Here is an 18,202-nt window from a genome sequence, read left to right as displayed (position 1 = left end):
TCCTTTAAGACGCTCCTTAAAACCTACCTTTTTGACCAAGCTTTTGGTCATCTGCCCTAATATTTGCTTATGTGGCGCGGTGTCGAATTTTGTTTGATAATCGCTCTTGTGAAGGGCCTCGGGATGTTTTACTACGTTAAAGGCGCTGTACAAATACAATTTGTTGTTCTTCTATTAAGAATGAAATTAAATATAAAACTAACTTATAAAGACATATGAAAGTGAAATGATTTCTGATCTATATTTGGTATCGTGCTGGGCTATATCTTGCTACAGGTGCTTTTGAAATACTGGCAAGGGTTAAAAGGGACTGCCCCGCTGTAAATGAAATGTGCTGATTCTGGACAGCCATCTCTCCTTGCTGTGTTTGTCGTCGTGTATTTTTTTTGTTGCAATGGAGCCTTGTCTGACTGTTCAGAACGAATTGGTCACACTCTGGTGGCCTGATTTAACGACTGTACACGTAGAGTTACGAAAAAGGGAAAAAGAAAAGAAGAAAAATCTCGAAGCTGAACAGCTGTTGGGTGAGTTCATCTCTTGGAAGGGCCTCAGCCCAGCTGTTGCTATCTGTACGTGTCAACCCTACCCTGAATGGAGATTGATGGAACTGAGCACGTTCCTCGGGATGTCAGGTGGCGATTTCCTCTTATAAACCTCCCTTTGTGTCTTGGATTTCTTCTCCTTTTGTTAGAATGCACACATCACCCGTTTTTTTTTTGGCACATACTTAGTCTTAATCAATGGGGCGGAGGGGAAGCCTGGCAAAGCTCAGGGTAGACTTAAGGGCAAGGCTTTTGGTTTGATAGCTGTGGGCTTATCATGCAAATGGACCCTGCCGGGCTTCCATCCAAGGCATTTGCTAATGGCCAAAATATGGACAGCGCGAGGGGTTGAATTTGCATCAACCGCAGGTTTTCTGTAGTTTTTAACCGTTTCCTATCGCGTGGACAGAGGAAGTAGCTTTCAGCTCAGAATCCTTTGAAGCTAAACTAATTCTAGTCGTCGGGTATTCTGACTATGCAGTTTCCCCTCCTTTAGTTTCTGCGTATTAAAGCGCCCTGTTTAATGAGTAAGTAAGAAAGAGAGACTTGCATTTATATAGCGCCTTTCACCACCTCAGGGGAGTGGGCCTTTGGCGCAGCGGTAGCATCCCCGCCGCTGGGCCAGAAGGTGTAGGGTTTCGAACCCCGCTCCAGACAATCCCGGCAAGTGGAGTCGGAGCTCCGGCTCTAAATTCTGGGTTGACATCCAGCGGGATACTTGCGTCCGTGGGTGTGGGTGGCCCCCCCCCTCGTATGGGTTGTGGGAGCCCGTAAAACCCTCCCGCCATAGGACTAACCACCCTAATGGCTGGTATGAAGATGGTTACGGTCACGGAAGGAGCGTTAACGCGGCCAGAAATCCTTCCACCACTTCATACAGTTCCCCAAAGGGAACAGTGTGAGGACATGTACGACGACGACCACCTCAGGACGTCCCAAAGCACTTTACAGCCAATGAAGTACTTGCATAGAAACATAGAAGATAGGAGCAGGAGCAGGCCGTTCGGCCCCTCGAGCCTGCTCCGCCATTCAATGCGATCATGGCTGATCATCCAAATTCAGTACCCTGTCCCTGCCTTCTCCCCATATCCCTTGATCCCTTTAGCCTTAAGAAATATATCCAACTCCTTCTTGAATATATTTGATGAATTGGCCTCTACTGCCTTCTGTGGTAGAGAATTCCACAGGTTCACCACTCTCTGGGTGAAGAAATTCCTCCTCATCTCTGTCCTAAATGGCTTACCCCTTATCCTTAGACTGTGACCCCTGGTTCTGGACTCCCCGACCATCGGGAACATCCTTCCAGCATCTAGTCTGTCTAGTCCTGTTAGAATTTTATAAATTTCTATGAGATCCCCTCTCACTTTTTTTTGAAGTGTGGTCACTGTTGTAATGTGGGAAACGCGGCAGCCAATTCGTGCACAGCAAGCTCCCACAAGCGGCACCGTGATAATGAGCCAGATAATCTGTTTTTAGGTGTTGCTTGAGGGATAAATACTGGCCCAGGACGCCGAGGAGAACTCCCCTGGTCTTCTTCGAAATAGTGGCCATGGGATCTTTTATGTCCACCCGAGAGGGCAGACAGGGCCTCGGTTTAACGTCTGATCTGAAGGTGGGTGCAGAGTTTCCTTCAGATGGTGCATTGGAATTATAAGCTGTTTTTGTATTGCTCTAGCGCCATGTTGCCAACCCTCCAGGTTTGTCCTGGAGGCTGCAGGAATGAAAGGTTAATTTCCCGGACACTGCCCCAGGAGAAAAACTCATCGGGAACTTGAAAAAAATTGTATGGGTTTTTTTTTCATTTTCTTTGAGCACTTTTGTTTGTTTGTTCTAAAAATTTTACAGATGCGGGGGGTTGGGGGGGGGGGAAACCAAGGGCTGGTTGATTGAACGGGAGATCATGTGATGAATGCTCCAGGAATACGTCCAACCAGAGTTGGCAACCCTAGTGCTGCCGCCCGGCAACCCATACACAAGTCTAACTGTCGGCAGCACCACGGTAACATTACCGCATTCGCTAAGGCCGGCGACTGGCTAACAACCTTTAATGAATCCGGCAGATTCTGAAAGACTGAACAGGCTGGGGCTCTTTTCTCTAGATAAGAGAGGTGACCTGATTTGAAGTCTTTAAGATTATATAGAAACATAGAAGATAGGAGCAGGAGTAGGCCATTCGGCCCCTCGAGCCTGTTACGCCATTTAATGAGATCATGGCTGATCATCCAAATTCAGTACCCTGTCCCTGCCTTCTCCCCATATCTCTTGATCCCTTTAGCCTTAAGAAATATATCTAACTCCTTCTTGAATATATTTAATGAATTGGCCTCTACTGCCTTCTGTGGTAGAGAATTCCACAGGTTCACCACTCTCTGGGTGAAGAAATTCCTCCTCATCTCAGTCCTAAATGGCTTACCCCTTATCCTTAGACTGTGACCCCTGGTTCTGGACTCCCCGACCATCGGGAACAGCCTTCCTGCACCTAGTCTGTCTAGTCCTGTTAGAATTTTATACGTTTCAATGAGATCCCCTCTCATTCTTCTAAACTCCAGCGAATATAAGCGGTTTGATAGGGTGGACGTAGAGAAGATGTTTCTGCTTGTGTGGTGGGGGGGGAGATTAAAACCAGGGGCCAGAAATATAAGATAGTCACGAATAAATCCAATAAGAAATTCAGGAGAAACTTCTTTACCCAGAGAGTGGTGAGAATGTGGAACTCGCTACCACAGGGAGTGGTTGAAGCGAATAGGGGGAAATGGATTTAAGGGGAAACTTGGATAAATATATGAGGGAGAAAGGAATAGAGGGTTATGCTGAAGTAGGCTAGGAGGAGGCTCGTGTGGAGCATAAACACCAGCACGGACCAATTAGGCCGAATGACCTGTGTCTGTGCTGTAAATGTGACGTTTACTGGACTGTGGGCTGTTGGCTACGTAAGACCTAAACATCGGAAATTGGCGACATTAACAGACAGTATAAAGCAATTGATCAATACTTGATTTTCCTGAGGGGGGGGGGGTGAAGAGTGTCTGGGTAGATTACAGGACTGATTCTAGACACAAAAGGCATTAAGGGGTATGGAGAGAGAGCGGGAATATGGTATTGAGATGGAGGATCAGCCATGATCATATTGAATGGCGGAGCAGGCTCGAAGGGCTGAATGGCCTACTCCTGCTCCTATTTTTCCGTGTTTCTATTCTGTGTGCGCTTTCCAATCTTCTGTGCTGAAACTGCACTGTGCTGCAGCATGCAAGCGTGTTTATATCAAATCCCACTGTCACTGTCAACAGAGGTGTCAGCGTGTTTAATGTAACTGGGTCAACACCTCCAAACAAATGGGTTTGATAAAAATGTGTTAATGCATCTGTACACAAATATCGCAACGTAATTTTAATACAGTTTATTTTTAATAACACGCACCTTTTCAAACATTTCACTCATTTATAAAAATAAAAGTGATGAAAAACAGACCGTCCTTAAAAGGTTCTTCAAATTCTGCAAATTGCCTTGGGATTTTTTTTCTATAGTAAATTAAACTTATCGGTTCTTGGAAAATATGTATTGTAAGTTTCAAGTTGTGGGTTTAAGTCTCACTCCAGAGACTTGAGCACATAATCCAGGCTGACACTCCAGGGCAGTGCTGAGGGAGAGCTGCACTGTCGGAGGTGCCGTCTCTCGGACAAGACGTCAAACCGAGGCCCCGCCTGCCCTCTCGGGTGGACGTAAAAGATCTCGCGGCCACTATTTCGGAGAAGAGATGGGGAGTTACCCCCAGTGTCCTGGCTAATAATTATCCCTCAGCCAACATCACTAAAAAACAGATTATCTGGCCATGATCACTTTGCTGTTTGTGGGAGCTTGCTGTGCGCAAATTGGCTGCCATCTTTCCTACATTGCAACAGTGACTACACTTCACAAATATTTCATTGGCTGTAAAAGCGCTTTGGGATGTCCTCAGGTTGTGAAAGGCGCTATAGAAATGCAAGTCTTTATTTTTCTTTCTTTAGCCATCCTGTAGTCTCCCCAACTGACCTTTCCTCTGTGAAACTCCATCCTCCTCACTGTTTAACTGAACCACTTGTCCAGCACTCCAATGGGCAGATGACACACCAACTGGACAGTCTGTCAGTGTAATGAAACTAAAGATTGGTGGATTCTGTGTTTCTTTCCTAGATATCGCTAGTCCATTTAATATGAAATATATATTCAAAAAGATATAAAAACAGCCAAAGGTAGAAAGGTTTTGCTGCACTGATTTATTCTTAACTTTGGTTCTGAATCAAATATCACACGTAGAATCATAGAATCATACAGCACAGAAGGAGGCTATTTGGCCCATTGTGCCTGTGCCAGCTCTTTGAAAGACTATCCAATTAATCCCACATCTCTGCTCTTTCCCCCATAGCCCTGCAATTTTTTTTTCTTTTTAAGTAGGGAGCCAATTCTCTTTTGAAAGTTACTATTGAATCTGCTTCTACCGCCCTCGCAGGCAGTACATTCCCGATCATAACAACTCGCTGCGTAAAAAGAATTCTTCTCGTCTCCCCTCTGGCTTGTTTGCCAGTTAAATCTGTATCCTCTGGTTACCGACCCTCCTGCCAGTGAAACATCTGACTTTTTATATAAGATGCTAAATGCAAGTCCACTTCAGGATCCTGGAGCTAACAGTAATGCGCTCCCAAGTCTCCTGAATCCCTTGCTTGTGAAGAAACCCATAATATGATGTTGCAGTCTTCTATCCCTGCGGTTTAGGAACATAGGAAGTCATTCAGCCCCTCGAGCCTGTTCCGCTGTTCAATGAGACCATGGCTGATCTGTGACCTAACTCCATATACCCGCCTTTGCCTCATATCCCTTAATACCTTTGGGTAAAAAAAATCTATCCATCTCAGATTTAAAATTAACAATTGACCCAGCATCGATTGCTGTTTGCGGAAGAGAGTTCCAAACTTCTACCACCCTTTGTGTGTAGAAGTGTTTCCCAATTTCCCACATTACAACCGTGACTGCACTTCAAAAGTACTTCATTGACTGTAAAGCGCTTTGAGATGCCCGGTGGTCGTGAAAGGCGCTATAGAAATGCAAGTCTTTCTTTCTTTAACTTCAGGCCTAGCTCTAATTTTTAGACTATGCCCCCTAGTCCTAGATCCCCAACCAGCTTCTCTCTACCTATCTTATCAGTTCCCCTTAATATCTTGAAAACTTTGATCAAATCACCCCTTAACCTTCTAAATTCCAGGGAATACAACCCTAGTTTGTGTAATCTCATAATCACAGATCACAGAAATCACAGAAACCCCACAGTGCAGATAGAGGCCATTTCGGCCCATCGAGCCTGCACCGACACATATCCCACCCGATCCCCATAACCCCTACACCAACACATATCCCACCCGATCCCCGTAACCCCTACACCAACACATATCCCACTCTATCCCCGTAACCCCACGTATTTAATCCCCCTAACACTAAGGGTCAATTTATCATAGCCAATCAACCTAACCCACACATCTTTGGACTGTGGGAGGAAACCGGAGCACCCGGAGGAAACCCACGCAAACACGGGGAGAATGTGCAAACTCCACACAGACAGTCACCCGAGGCCAGATTCGAACCCGGGTCCCTGGCGCTGTGAGGCAACAGTGCTAACCACTATGCCACCGTGCTACCCTAATGTTTATAGCTAATACAACTCCAAGTTATCTTTTACATACAAACAGGCGAAAATGGCGGACAGGAAAAGCCCAGTGGTCCATCTAACCTGTCCCGTATGGTCGTGATGCCCCATGCATCACAGAGCAGACACTTCCTAACCATCCAGAGCCATGTAATCGCCTGGGAAAAGTGAAAAACCAGATTAAAAACCCAGGTCAATCAAGGAAAAAAAAATCTGGAGAATTCCTCTTCAACTGATCCCTTAAGGCGATCAAACTAGTCCAGGAGATCACACTGACCCTGATTTATATTACAGGGCACCTACCTCTTGTACGAGGTGGTCTCCGCCCCAGCCAGAAACAGACCCAGCACTCGCTCGAAGGAATTCAGCGAATCGGCGTCCACCACACGAGCTGACAGCCAGCGCCACAAGGAAGCAAAAATTGCTAATCTTTGATGACGCCTTGGGCATAGAGCTCATGGAGCAATGGTGAGGAACATAGCTCCCAGTTTTGAATGAAGCTGGTAATGTATTAGTGGGGATAAAAACAGAAAATGCTGGAAACACTCAGCAGGTCAGGCAGCCTCTGTGGAGAGAGAAACAGAGTTAACGTTTCAGGTCGCTGACCTTTCATCAATGTATTAGTAGGTGTGCGTTCATTCAGAGTTTGTGCATGTTACTGATTGATCTTACAAACTGATTTCACAAACAAATGGCACTCAGACTATGAGGTATAAAGACTTGCTTTCAGTTATTTACTTGAGCTTATTCAATCACTAGACCATTACCGCACTTGTGATTTTTCTTTGTACAGGTCTTTGTTCAGTACTATTGGTACAATTTTAAAGGGGGTGCAGGATCAGAGAGACCTGGGAGTGTTTGTACACAAATCTTTGAAGGTGGCAGGGTAGGTTTCCAAAGCAGTTAATAAAGCATATGGGATCCTGGGTTTTATTAATAGAGGCATAGGGGGAGAATTTCATCGGGCCGTTGAGGCGGGATTGGAGGCGTGTAGGGGGTTAAAATCGCAAAATCGGGGTCACGAACCCATCCCGCCCCCAAGCCCGTTTCCCAGGAGGCGGGTACCCGACGACCTGTGCTGGGTGCCACCTCCCCGAGGCGGGAAGGGATTAGTGCCAATTAACTGCCTGTTAACAGGTAGTTAACAGGCAGTTTTTAGCCTAATCTCTATTTTTATCCCTGAAGTGTGGGCTGCCCGACAGCTCCAAACCACGCCAAGTTAGTGAGGCGGACCATCGGGCTTAGAGGGTTCGAGATGTCCGGTGTTCAGGTGAGTGATGGGTGCATGTGTTTTTTGGTGTGTGTAAGGTGTTTAAATAAGTTTTACTTACCTTTACTTACTAATGCAGGCTTCCTTCCTTCAGGTCTCAGGAGTCCCTCATCTCACCGGCACAGAAAGCAGAATGGCCGCCAGCTGTCAAAAGCTGCAGCCTCTGCTTTCTGTTCTGGCGAGATCTCTAAGTCAGCCTGAGAGGAAGGAATTAACGTAGAGTACAGGAAGTCAGTGTTTGACAGCTTCAAACATCTGTCAAACGTTGACATTTCATCTGTCAAAAGCTCCTGACAGATGAAGGGCTGGATTTTCATTCAGGAGTCGGGTAGGAGGCGGGACTACAACTTTCGGGGTTGTAGTCCCGCCTCCATCGAGATGTGGCCAATCCACGCGATTTTCACTTGATTGACCTTGTTGAGCCCGCCCAGCGGGTTCAGCAGGCCAATTAAGGGCCACCCGGCAACAGGTGACATCACAGACTGAAATTTCATCTGTCAAGAGGTTTTGACAGATGAAATATCAGCGTTTCACAGCTCTTTGAAGCTGTCAAACACTGACAGTCTTACTTCTAACCTGAGTCCTTCTCCAAAGACTCAGTTGGAAATCTCTCCTGCACAGAAAGCTGAAGGCTGTCACTTTTGACAGTTCGCAGCCATTCTGCTTTCTGTGCTGGTGAGATGACCTAAAGGAACATATTGAAACATATAAGATTGTGAGGGGGCTTGATCGGGTGGATGCGGTGAGGATGTTTCCACTGATGGGTGAGACTAGAACGAGGGGGCATAATCTTAGAATAAGGGGCTGCCCTTTCAAAACTGAGATGAGGAGAAACTTCTTCACTCAGAGGGTAGTAAATCTATGGAATTTGCTACCTCAGAGAGCTGTGGAAGCTGCGACATTAAATACATTTAAAACAGAGATAGACAGTTTCCTAGCTGATAAGGGAATTAGGGGTTACGGGGAGCGGGCAGGGAAGTGGACGTGAGTCTAGGTTCGGATCACCCATGATCTTATTGAATGGCGGAGCAGGCCCGAGGGGCCGTATGGCCTACTCCTGCTCCTACTTCTTATGTTCTTATGTTCTTATGTAGGAAGGCTGAAAAGGTAAGAAAAGGCCATTTAAACTTCTTTAAACACTTTAGACACACCAAACACACTTACTTTTGCACTCATGCACACATCACTCACCTGAACACCGACATCTCGACCCATCCAAGTCCTTCAACATGACGGCCCGCCTCGCAAACTTGCCGTGGTTTGGAGCCGTCGGGAATCCCACACTTCAGCATTAAAAATAGGGATTAGGTTAAATACTGCCTGTTAACTACCTGTTAAGAGGCAGTTAATTGGCACTAATCCCTTCCTGCCTCGGGTAGGCGGGTCCCAGTGCGGGGCAGGTATCTGCCTCCTTTGAAACTGGCATGGAGGCGGGTTGGGTGCGGGATGGGTTCGGGACCCCTGATTTCGGGATTTTAACCCCCCACATGCCTTCAATCCTGACTCCACGGCCCAGTGAAAATCCTGCCCCAAATGTCTGTCTGTGACCTCACCTGTTGCCGGGTGGCCCTTAATTGGCCTGCTGGGTGGGCTCAACAAGGGCAATCAAGGGAAAATCGAGTGGGTTGGCCACAACTCGATGGAGGCGGGACTACAACCCCAAAAGTGGGAGTCCCACCTCCTACCCGCCTCCATTGATAAAATCCAGCCCAAAGAGTACAAAAGCAAAGAAGCTATGTTAAACCTTTAGACCACTGTTTAGACCTCAGTTGGAGTATTGTATCAAATTCTGAGCACCGCACTTTAGGAAGGATGCCAAGGCCTTAGAGAGGGTGCAGAAGAGATTTACTAGAATAGTACCAGGGATGAGGGACTTCAGTTATTTAGAGAAACTGAGAAGCTGGGGTTGTTCTCCTTAGAGCAGTGAAGGTTAAGCGGAGATTTGATGGAGGTGTTCAAAATCATGAGCGGTTTTGATGGAGTAAATAAGGAGAAACTGTTTCCCGTGGCAGAAGGATCGGTAACCAGAGGACACAGATTTAAGGTGATTGGCAAAAGAGCCAGAGGCGACATGAAAAAAAAATGTACGCAGCGAGTTGTTATGATCGGGAATGCGCTGCCTGAAAGGGCGGTGGAAGCAGATTCAATAGTAACTTTCAAAAGGGAATTGAACAAATACTTGAAGGGAAAAATTGTACAGGTTTATGGGGAAAGAGCAGAGGGGGAAGTGGGATTAATTGGTCGGCTCTTTCAAAGAGCCGGTACAGGCACGATGGGCCGAATGGCCTGATTCTCTGCTGTAAGTTTCTGTGATTCTATGATTACATGAATAAAACACCTTAGACATTCTAGCAACTGGAAAGAAACAGCCTCCTCTGCACTGTTATTACATTATCCCTTACTTCTCAGTCACTTTTCCACTTCATAGAACGTGCTTCTTTGCCATGCATTTTGTCCCTTTGATAATGGGAAGTTTCAGTAAAAAGAAAGACTTACATTTATACAGCACCTTTCATAACCTCAGGACATCCCAAAGTGCTTTACGGCCAATTAAATAATTTTGAAGTGTAGTCACTGTTGTAATGTAGGAATCATGGCAGCTAATTTGCCCACATCAAGCTCCTTCAAACAACAATGAGATAATGGCCAAAAAATGTTTCTGCATGATTTTGATTGAGGGATAAATATTTTCCAGGATACCGGGGAGAACTCACCTGCTCTTCTTCAAAATAGTGCCATGGGATCTTTTATGTCCACTGGACAGACGGGGCCTCGGTTTAATGTCTCATCCAAAAAATGGCACTGCCAACAGTGCAGCGCTCCCTCAGCACTGCACTGGAATGTTGGCCTGGATTATGTGCTCAAGTCCCTGGAGTGAGACTTGAACCCACAACCGTCTGACTCAGGGGTGAGAGAGTGCTACCCACTGAGTCACCAGCTGACACATGTGTCAGCTTTTTTGTGTTTCTGGTTTACATTTTTCTATTGTCCCCTTTATGCTCTCAGCCAAGTGACTTCATTCGACGGGTTCTTACAATACAAGAAGGTATGAGGGCTTGTTCCTAAAATAGATGCAAGCTCCTGCCCCGGGCCACTGCATGTTCTCGATGCATGAGATCTAAATGTGTGGTACTGTGGGGCAGAACGTACTGTTCAAAATCATTGGAATGTGAAACGAAAAGAAAATATTTACAAGAGACGCCAAGATGTATATGATGTCAGGGATGTTGTGTTATGTTTCTGAACTAAGTCTGAACAAATGGCAAATCTCATTGATCTACAAGAGTCTATTGCACGGCAGAGGAAAAAGTGTCTTACCTTATTGGTAATCCTGTCACTTCTACCCTCCAAACTCTTTCTCTCTCTGACACAATCTATCCACTTTTTCTTCATGATAATTGCTCCTCTGAATTTTCCCCTCTCGCTCTTACAATGTCCCAAATACACCATCTTACTCTTCCCTGCAGCCTCACTGAAAGGAAGAAAGAAAGACTTGCATTTATATGGCACCTTTCACGACCACCGGACGTCCCAAAGCGCTTCACAGCCAATGAAGTGTAGTCACTGTTGCGGTTTAAGTCTCACTCCAGAGACTTAAGCACATAATCCAGGCCGACACTCCCACTGCAGTACTGAGGGAGCGCCGCACTGTCGGAGGTGCCGTCTTTCGGATGAGACGTTAAACCGAGGCCCCGTCTGCTCTCTCAGGTGGACGCAAAAGATCCCGTGGCACTATTTTGAAGAAGAGTAGGGGAGTTATTCCCCTGGTGTCCTGGCCAATATTTACCCCTCAACCTTGCTGTGCGTAAATTGGCTGCCGCGTTTCCCACATTACAACAGTGACATCACTTCAAACAGTACTTCATTGCCTGTGAAGCGCTTTGAAACATCCGGTGGTCATGAAAGGCGCTATATAAATGCAAGTCTTTCTTTCTTTCTTTCCAGGAAGCCAGCATCAAGCTCTCCCGGGTCAGCTACAGCACAGCCAGAGGCAGAATAAAGCTCCCCCTCTTCTTCCCAAATGCCCCTCAGTCCCAACCTCAGAAAAGCACATCCTACTGCACCATACCATAGTTTCCATTCCAGCCGTACTTAAGCTTGTCTGAGTGACAGACCCAATTAGTGCCAAATCAGGCCCATGCCCGCTCGGAAATGGACTGAGATTGCCCCAAACTATCTTGATAGGACCACCGTTAAGCCAACAAACGCAGGAGACTTTCATCCCATGAGTTTGGAGTCTAGATTCCAGAGGTGAAAGGTCAGTGTCCAGCACACTGCACCAGCTTGCCCAAACCATTTATTTTTTTAAATCCAATTAAAAGATCAACCAATAATCTAACTGTTCCATTTTAGGGAGTCGAGGTGAACGTGATCCATCCTTAACTGTAATGGTATATCGGGCAGCCATCAGACTACCACTCTCGCATCAATGGGAAGGGATTTTTGGAGTGCCTTGACAAAAAGTAGGGTTGATTGCTCATGGACTTCATAATGATTGGTTGCACGTTCTAGCCCTGGGAGGCGAGGAGCTTATGGACTGGGGGTGGGGGAGGAGAGCACAGTAAAATAACTGATCTGTTGCAGTACAGCTTATTGATTGCGAGCCACAGAGAGAGAAATCTCTCTCTCTCTCTCACTCTCTCCCTTTCCCTTCTATCTCAGTGAATTGCACACATAGGAACAGGAGGAGGCCACTCAGCCCCTCGAGCCTGTTCCGCCATTCAATCAGATCATGGCTGATCACATAAAACGATGGTGGAAAATCAGTGAGTAACTGTTTTAATTGCAAGTATTGGCAAGGAACATCGCAGGCTGCGTGGCCGCAAATCCCCGAGATACAATCCACGCGAGATCCACTACTTGCTGGGAACATCGGATCTCAAAATCACCCCTGTTCCTCCTTCACATCCAGTCGTGGCTCTACGTCCTTGTAGTCCAACCCAAGGAGGTCACTACAAGTTCTTTCCCCAACCCTGGCACCAATTCCCTTTACAGCAGTCATCTCCAGCCCCAGATACTAAAACCTGTATATACAGCGCCTTTCACAACCTCAGGACATCCCAAAGTGGTTTACAGCCATTGAAGTACTGTTGAAGTGTAGTCGCTGTTGTAATGTAGGAAATGCTGCAGCCAATTTGCACACAGCAAGCTCCCACAAACAGCAATCTGCAACATGTAGAATAATGTAGCTCAGATGGACAGCTGTGAGTGAATGGTTACAGCACAGAAGGAGACCATTCGGCCCGTCGAGTCTGTGCCGGCTCTCTGCAAGAGCACCTCAGCCAGTCCCACTCCCCCGCCCTTTCCTTGTAGCCCTGCAAATTTTTTTCCTTCAGGTACAGAATCATAGAATTTATAGTTTTAACACTGGCGTGAACTTATCTATATATATAAAAAGGATATGTCTCTCTGTCTGTCTCTCTGTCTTTCTGTCCGGCTATACAATCAAAAGTTATAGAGCGTACCTACACATATGTTATATCAAAAGAAAGCACATCATTAGGGGACTCTTGTAGGCATATTTACTTTTTGCTCGGACAAAAATTGTGCTGACGGTATCCAAAAAACCTTCAAAATTCCGCTCATTATCCGCTCATTTGCATCGAGTGGGGGCGGGTTCATTGTGTGTGCGGGCGGGCCATCCTACAGTTGAGTGACGTGATGATTGACCAATCCTACAGTTCAGCGACCTGACGGTTGACCAATCGGTGCGTGTGTGGGCGGGCCTTATCGTTCTGAACCGAGGTGAGTGGTCGCCATCTTGATTCAAAACTGTTCATTTCTTTTTCCCACTTTCTGCATGTTTCTTTTCAAATCTACATTTCCAGCAAAAAAAAATTGCTTTTATTAAATTGTTTTTAAAAAAAAGTTAATTCATTTGTAAATATTTTCTATAACCTGATTCTTTTTCCTACCTTTCCCCGTTTTTGTAAGGCCTCAAAGCCTGGCCCTCTCCTGCCCAGCCACGCCCGAGCTAGGTAATTGTCCCATGGCTTGTGGCAAGCTCCTCCCCCCCCCCTCACCCAGTCTCCCCCGTCACGTTACCCGGGGCAACGGCGTCGGCCGCGAGGGACACGGGACAGGCACAGGGTGCGCGCGCAGCAGGCGACACACAGAAGCCCGAGGCATAAAGCGCGGGAAGCCAGCAGGTGAGATGCGGCGTCTCTCTCTCTTCCCCGCTCGGCGGTCTTGAAGCCGGCTTACGCGGGAGAGCGGGCGGGACTCGGGAGAGCGGGGGGGCGGGACTCGGGAGAGCGGGGCTCGGGGGAGGGCGGGGCTCGGGCTGACCGGGGCGCTGCGCTCGGCTGGGCCATGTCAGTGCGTGGGGCGGCACGGAGCTCCGCGGAGCCATCGCCGGCAGAGGGAAAAGTGTCTGCTGGCTCCCCCCCTCCCTTTCTCCCCCCCCTCCCTTTCTCCCCTCCCTTCCCACCCCACCCCCCCTCCCCCTCACACCCCTCCCCCCTCCTCCCCCACACCCCTCCCCCCTTCCCCCTCCCTTCCCCCCCTCCCCTCCCTCTCCCCCTTCCCCCCCTCCCCTCCCCCCTTCCCCCCCCCGTCGCGCTCTCTCTTCCCCCCAGTCGCTCTCTCTCTTCCCCCCAGTCACCCTCTCTCTTCCCCCCAGTTGCCCTCTCCCCCCCCGTCGCTCTCTCTCTTCCCCCCACTCGCTCTCTCTCTTCCCCCCACTCGCTCTCTCGCTTCCCCCCAGTCACTCTCTCTCTTCCCCCCAGTCGCTCTCTCTCTTCCCCCCGTCGCTCTCTCTCTTCCCCCCACTCGCTCTCTCTCTTCCCCCCACTCGCACTCTCTCTTCCCCCCAGTCGCTCTCTCTCTTCCCCCCAGTCGCTCGCTCTCTCTCTTCCAACAACAACATGCCCTCAAAAAAGCCTCGGCACCACCGGGCACTTCAGCTAGTTGATTATAAATGGGTTAACACCATTATTAAATAGCAGACTAAGGCATGTTATTTAAACGTGTTAACAGTTCATCCATTAATATCACCAACAGTAATTTCTAACCCATATTGTCTTCACAATAATGCAGAAAGTCAGCTTAGATGAGCTCCTTAATAAAATATTTCCATTCAAATCTGACCTGAAATATTTTCCTCTTTTTAAAAAATAAAGCCTGTTCTTAAAGAACCAAATTTGATTATATTTTTCACTAACGTTAGTGAAGATTGGAAAATTTGTTCTTGTTCTTTGGCTCGGTGTTAAATTTTGTTTGATAACGTTATTGTGAAGCGCCTTGGGACGTTTTGCTACGTTAAAGGAGCTATATAAATGCAAGTTGTTGTTGTTGTCGTCGTCTATCCCAATACACCCACTCATTGACATTCCTTGCTTTAAGGAATGGTGCATTCGAATCCACCCCCACATAACCCGCTTCACCCATCAAAGTGGGATGGCTTAGGCCGCAGCCTTACCCACAGTAACTATGGAGACACTTCATGAGTGACCAACAGAAGGTTCTGCCTAATCTTTGTCTCCACTCCAAGGTGGAACAGCCATCTTGTCACAGACGGTTTATTAGGAACTGTTGACCCCCCCTTGAACCTTCGCCCCTTCCTCCAAGCGCAAGACGTGAAACTGTGTACTTCATCTGGAGTCTAAACAACAACAATAACTTGCATTTATATAGCGCCTTTAAGATAGTAAAACGTCCCAAGGCGCTTCACAGGAACTTTATCAGACAAATATTTTGACACAGAGCCAAAGATCGAGACATTAGGACAGGTGACCAAAAGCTTGGTTAAAGAGGTATGTTTTAAGGAATTTCGTAAAGGAAGAGAGAGAGGTGGTGAGACGGAGAAATTTAAAGAAAGGCTTGCATTTCTATAGCGCCTTTCATGACCACCGGACGTCTCAAAGCGCTTTACAGCCAATGAAGTGCAGTCACTGTTGTAATGTGGGAAACGCGGCAGCCAATTTGTGCACAGCAAGCTCCCACAAACAGCAATGTGATAATGACCAGATAATTTTTTTTTTGTTATGTTGGTTGAGGGATAAATATTGGCCCAGGAGAACTCCCCTGCTCTTCTTCGAAATAGTGCCATGGGATCTTTTACATCCTGAGAGAGCAGACGGGGCCTCGGTTTAACGTCTCATCTGAAAGATGGCACCTCCGACAGTGCAGCGCTCCCTCAACATTGCACTGGGAATGTCAGCCTAGCTTTATGTGCTCAACATCCCTGGAGTGGGACTTGAACCCACAACCTTCTGACTCAGAGGCGAGTGTGCTGCCCAACTGAGCCATGGTTGACACTTAGGGAGGGAATTCCAGAGGTCAGGGCCTAGACGGCTGAAGGCACGGCCGCCAATGGTGGAGCGAAGTAAGTGGAGGGTTGCCAGATCTCCTAGATTGTTAACCGATAGAACCACATTACGGGATAGAGTGGTTTCCGGAGTGCAGAGGAATGTGGGTATTGCAGCTGCCAGTACTGACCGACTGCCGGGAGGATTGATGTGTCGGGTGACCAATGGCGGGAGCGTGGGGGCAGGTGGGATGGGGTGATTGAAGGCGGGAAGTCATGTGATGAACCCTCCCAGGACTCAACCCAACCAGAGCTGGCAACCCTAAACTGCACTGAGTAATCTCAAAACCCATTGGTTGGGACTCGAGCACTCGGCCACTGAATCCTGGTGCTCATTCTGTGCTCTCAAATCAATCCGAGATGTCCTTTGATGATTGTGCCTGTAAATCTAATCCGGTTTATCCAAGTGTTCTTTGTATTGTTTGAGGTCTCTGACTAACAACACCTGTAAATTCCCACTGTGTTGAATTATACCATCACCAGAAACATTCTCCTTACATTAATCATTAGATATTAAATGAAACTGCCACCTTTGTTTTGTCCCGCTAATTGAAAAAATGAAGCATATTCTATTCCTAACGTTGGTTCAGCACCAGAGGGGCTACATTCTGACTTTAGCATAAAGCACAACATTCAAAGCAAGCCAACATAACAAGTCAGAGTGAATACAGGCTCAGGTTGGGTAGCTATCTGCGGCAGGTAAATCTTTTACACCTTTCAAGGAGTACCTGGAACGGGAGTCCTTGACAACTTCTGACCCCCCCCCAGAACATCTGCTACTTGTCCAAGTGAGATATGTTGGAATTCAGACAGGGGCTGGAATTGTGTGTGACAACTTTCAGCTTTCTGGGTCTGTTGTGGACCAATTGATAGAGATTGATTGCTATAATTAGTCAACATCTCCATTGTCGTTGCATCATGCAATGACCTGGATGGTAGAAGGCGAAATAGATGGTCTTTTTAGTCGAGCAATTCCTTTGTCCTGTGTGGCTCAGTTGATGGCACCTTTGTCTCTGAGTCAGAAGGTTGTAGGTTCGAGTCCCACTCCACAGACTTGAGCACATAACTAGGCTGACACTCCCAGAGCAGTACTGAGGGAGTGCTGCACTGCTGGAGGTGCCGTCTTTGGGTTTGGGAGGTGCTGCCGAAGAAGCCTTGGCGAGTTGCTACAGTGCATCTTGTAGATGGTACACACTGCAGCCACGGTACGCTGGTGGTGGAGGGAGTGAATGTTTAAGGTGGTGGATGGGGTGCCAATCAAGCGGGCTGCTTTGTCCTGGATGGTGTCGAGCTTCTTGAGTGTTGTTGGAGCTGCACTCATCCAGGCAAGTGGAGAGTATTCCATCACACTCCTTACTTGTGCCTTGTAGATGGTGGAAAGGCTTTGGGGAGTCAAGAGGTGAGACACTCGCCGCAGAATACCCAGCCTCTGACCTGCTCTTGTTGCCACAGTATTTATGTGGCTGGTCAAGTTAAGTTTCTGGTCAATGGTGACCCCCAGGATATTGATGCTGGGGGATTCGGTGATGGTAATGCTGTTGAATGTCAAGGGGTGGTGGTTAGACTCTCGCTTGTTGGAGATAGTCATTGCCTGGCACTTCTGTGGCGCGAATGTTACCTGTCACTTATCAGCCCAAGGCTGATCGTCGTCCAGGTCTTGTTGCATGCGGGCATGGACTGCTTCATTATCTGTGGAGTTGTGAATGGCACTGAACACTGTGCAGTCATCAGCGAACATCCCCATTTCTGACCTTATGCTGGAGGAAAGTTCATTGATGAAGCAGCTGAAGATGGTTGGGCCGAAGACACTGCCCTGAGGAACTCCTGCAGCAATGTCCTGGGGCTGCGATGATTGATCTCCAACCACCACAACCATCTTCCTTTGTGCTAGGTATGACTCCAGCCAGTGGAGAGGTTTCCCCCTGATTCCCATTAACTTCAGTTTTACTAGGGCTCCTTGATGCCACACTCGGTCAAATGCTGCCTTGATGTCAAGGGCAGTTACTCTCACCTCACCTCTGGAATTTCAGCTACTTTGTCTATGTTTGGACCAAGGCTGTAATGAGGTCGGGAGCCGAGTGGTCTTGGCGGAACCCAAACTGAACATCAGTGAGCAGGTTATTGGTGAGTAAGTGCCGCTTGATAGCACTGTCGACGACACCTTCCATCACTTTGCTGATGATTGAGAGTAGACTGATGGGACGGTAATTGACCGGGTTGGATTTGTCCTGCTTTTTGTGGACAGGACATACCTGGGCAGTTTTCCACATTGTCGGATAGATGCCAGTGTTGTAGCTGTACTGGAACAGCTTGGCTAGAGGCGCGGCTAGTTCTGGAGCACAAGTCTTCAGCATGATAGCCGGGATGTTGTCGGCCCCATAGCTTTTGCTGTATCCAGTGCGCTCAGC

This window comes from Somniosus microcephalus, chromosome 11, assembly GCF_052327205.1.
Source record: "Somniosus microcephalus isolate GS21.2 chromosome 11, FLI_Smic_1.0, whole genome shotgun sequence".
NCBI classification, from domain to species: domain Eukaryota; kingdom Metazoa; phylum Chordata; class Chondrichthyes; order Squaliformes; family Somniosidae; genus Somniosus; species Somniosus microcephalus.
This window is presented reverse-complemented; position numbering follows the sequence as displayed.